The sequence below is a fragment of the Tenebrio molitor genome, chromosome 4 (genome assembly GCF_963966145.1).
Source record: "Tenebrio molitor chromosome 4, icTenMoli1.1, whole genome shotgun sequence".
Classification (NCBI taxonomy): Eukaryota; Metazoa; Arthropoda; class Insecta; order Coleoptera; family Tenebrionidae; genus Tenebrio; species Tenebrio molitor.
This window is the reverse complement of record NC_091049.1, coordinates 16832554-16836391: the sequence shown is the minus strand read 5'-3', so window position 1 is coordinate 16836391 and position 3838 is coordinate 16832554. Positions and strand designations below refer to the sequence as shown.

At 36.9% G+C, this 3838-nt stretch overlaps 1 long non-coding RNA gene across 1 annotated transcript; it reads right to left on the bottom strand.

Moving 5' to 3' along the window:
• Positions 1-670: 670 nt before the first annotated feature.
• LOC138127763 (uncharacterized) lies at positions 671-2943 on the bottom strand. The gene is made up of 4 exons (XR_011158396.1): positions 2439-2943; positions 2171-2386; positions 1701-1955; positions 671-1646 (listed from the first exon to the last, which is right to left on the bottom strand). It is a non-coding gene; the product is annotated as an uncharacterized lncRNA (long non-coding RNA).
• Positions 2944-3838: the final 895 nt, after the last annotated feature.

Sequence of the window (3838 nt, the reverse complement as noted above, 5' to 3'; positions counted from 1 at the left end):
GCTGTTTTAAATCTTGTAGTAACTTTGTAGGATCAGCTGACTTGGACTCAAATATTTTATTTGATTTCTGAACCAACAGAACTATATCATAAATAAATGTTAAATATATCTAATTATTAACATCGCGCGATATTGAAATGAGCTTTTAGAGAATCCCACTGATCTAATATGCGTTTAATAGCTGGTTCAATAGACAACCATCTAGTATTGATAACTTGCAAAAATTTTTAATGGAAGCTTACCATCATTTATCAAAGAATATATTTGCTGATATGCAACTTGCTTAATAGATGAATGGCTAAACCAATTATAAGTTTGTCTGATAAGAAACTCCATATTACGAGGTAAAGTCTTTTCAGATGCTTTAGACACTGCAACCTGTAACGAATGGCATACACACTTTACCATCTCTAAATCAGGAACATCTTCTTTCAACTTTGCGCATACACCATTATTTACTTCAGTCATTGTCGAGGCATTGTCAACGCCAACTCCTGCGAAATGTTTTAAAGGCAATTTAACCCTTTGCACACCAAGCTATTTTCTGACACGCTTTACACCAAGCGGGGTCTTCTAAAGACCCCACTTTTTTTAAGCATTATTCTCGGTTTTTTCGCTTATGTTACTTATTTTACTTCGAATAGGTCTAATTAAAAAGAAATGAAACTGAGTAATATTTATTGACACACAAAAATAACTGTTACACATATGACGCCTGGCCGAAAACATTTTGTAAACCTAAATAGCAAGAAATATTACATGTTATCGTTTAGGCGTCTCGTGACTGTTGTTTTGATTCTGTGGTCGCCACAAACAAATTTTCCACATTTTTCGCATTGTTTTTGGTACAAATTTTCGGAATGTAATATGTTAAAATTTGTCCTGCTTTTTTAAACAACAATATAAAATGACTTCCTGGCCGTAACAGTGCATTGGGTCGGTAATCCCGGAATTGTAAAACAGGATCTGTGTTTACCGATCCCAACAACAACTGTTCCCGGCAGGAAGAACACACCCCTATGGATTTTAGTAGACTTCTGGCTACGTAGTTTTCTATGCAGTTTTTCGTAAAAGCGAAAGAAAAGTTCGGATCCTGTTCAATGTTTATTTGAAGGGTTTGGACTCCCATGTTCTTGCCTTCAACAAAATGACGTAGGGAATCTAAAGTCCCTTCTATTTCATCCTCCTCGCAATTTGACCCTGGAGAATGCGGCGACAGAAAGTTATTTACAACAAGACTCTTGAATGAAGTAACAAAAGCATAACAGGTAGCGTTAACATTTCGCCTGCCATGACTTTTATACATCTAAAAAAGTTTTCCAAGGGATCTTGGTTTAAATTTCTTGGGCAAAGAAACTCCAATCCAAGCCGCTTCCAGATGAAAATGAAGTCGTGCAAGGTCAATATCCAGTTTTTTACAGATGGAGGAACAAATTCCCGCCTGTCCGTAAAAAACTTCACCCCACTGAATCCTTTTATTGCCTCACACCAAAAGTCTTTATGTACACTTCCTTCTGTTACAGCCACTCGAAGAGGTTTGCCCTCTTCCGGTTGAATCCTGGATTCATTTATGCTGTCAAAAACCATGTCCGTGAAAAGGATAAAATCCCCAGTATCAACTGCTGTAGGAGGCAAAGTTCCGTCACCTAAAGTAACATAATAAGATTGCACAATAAATTAACAATGTAGGTAATGCTTACCATGCGCTGCAAGTCCTGGCATTGTAGATGAGACCCGTTGGCTCAAAACTTGGGCAGCAACTTTTACCCGCATCTTCTTTATGCATTGTTTATAGACGTGACCGTCTGTTACACGTGGTAACATTTTAAAGTGCATATCCACGTCTACGCCACCGTCCATCTCATATAAGGCCACAATGTGTTGCCATGTGGCACGTTGTTCCCCTTTCTTCCATGTAAATTTTATGTCGGCCTCCAAAAAGTTGTTACGTATGCCTTCAGTACAAACAAAAAGAAAATGTTATCATAATGGCATCCAAAAAAACATGAAAGTGAGTCATACTAAGCAAACGTCAACCAAAGTAGGTAAAAGTACATAATAGTAGTTTATTTAATGAGTTTGTGCGTAAATTGGGCCTTTTTTGGCACTAGTGGGCCATTTTAAAACGCAAGTGAAACGAGTATAGAGTAAGTATAGATAAAACAATTACCTTTTAACAAGTGAGGAGGATCAAAAAGGTGAATAATTTCTTCTACATTAACTTTATAGGAAACGGTGTCCTCGTCAGTTTTTTATGATTTGACGGCCGCAGTGTTTGCCGTTGCTTGGTCTGAAATGGTCGACACTATTTTGAGACCAATCGCTTGAAGCTTGGTAATGAGTTCTTTGATCTTTGCGGCCAATTCTGCTGATTTGATGCCACTTTCTGAAAAATAAAATGCCACAGGTTGTTTCCATTTTTTCCGCAACCCTCGTACCATAAAAACGGTGGCATGGTCAGCAAACTTGGGCCGTTTCTCGTATCCCACGTCGTCAAACCCCACAATGCAGTCATTTTTTTGGTCATACTGTAAATTGGGGTTTAACGCCATTTCATCAAAAATGAGGCAGCAGCAGCGATCCTTTTCTTCCATTTGCTGGACTGCTGCCTGTAAGTTGGAAAAAAAATGATTGTTTATACCACACAAAAATGGTAATTTACTCAATATGTCTACCAAGATTTTTCGTGATGGTTACGCGAAATTTTTTTTTTAATAACCTGTAGCCACTGGGGTTTTGTTTCATTAGGGACAGGGCAAAAATTTTATCTTCCATCATATATCGCCTGCCCCTACTGCTTCTTGGTTGCTGTTCCAATTGGTTTTTAATAAAGCGGTAAGTTGTTGCGTTTATTTTCTCTTTGGCAAAATCCACATTGTTTTGAAGTTCATCTATAATTTGGTGATTAGAAGCATTTTCGGCTTCTAACCTCCCTTTGCTATTTTGTACATACTTTTCGCTTTGGGTGTTAACTCGTAACTCTTCCGGACATGGCTATATGCCAGCAGAGGTATTCTACGTGTAACACCTGCAACACAATAACGTATAATTAGCAAACAATTTTTTTCCAGTTAACAATGAACAGTTACCATTCAGAAATAAAAATTGTCACCTTAACAAAGAAAGGATGCCCGAAGAATAGTTATTGATAAATTCAATCATAAGTTCTAGAAATATTATGGCGTCGAAGTTGAGATGACACATAAGGCCAAATGACGTAAATCAGTTGTCTATAAATATTTTAAAATTTTTATGTTTAGGCAAATTTTCAACCAGCAAATGTCTCTGCAAAGCTGCTCTACTGTTGAAGGTAGCTTTTTACAGGAGTTTGAAGCACATAAGTGCAAAGAGCGACAGCTACATCCATTTACTACAATGTGAGGGCATATTTCTCTAAACCTTTGCTTCACACCCTTCACATCTCCCATCATCACACTGGCAGTATATGCTCCTAAACCGATAACATTGGCAAATGGAATTTTGTTCGTGTTCAATAACAGCCTCACTGCGTTAAATAAACCATCAGATGTGGCATCATGAACAAAATGATCTTTCACAACTTTATCAGATTCTTCAAAAAATCTGGCCACAACTACCAAACTCTTTCTTGTCGGTGGTTTCATCAATGATTAAGGAGAATTTTTCCTTCCTAAGTTTTTCAAAAATTAGTTCTTTTGAAAAGGGTCCAAGCACTTGCGTTACTAAATTGGTAATTTTATCTCTTTGCAATTTTAAATTTTGTATCACTTCATCTTTTGGAGTAAGTTTCTTTAACAATTCTATTAAATTATTTACAAGAGCAAAAGGTAAATTGTTGTCACATAAAAAAGTCGCTATA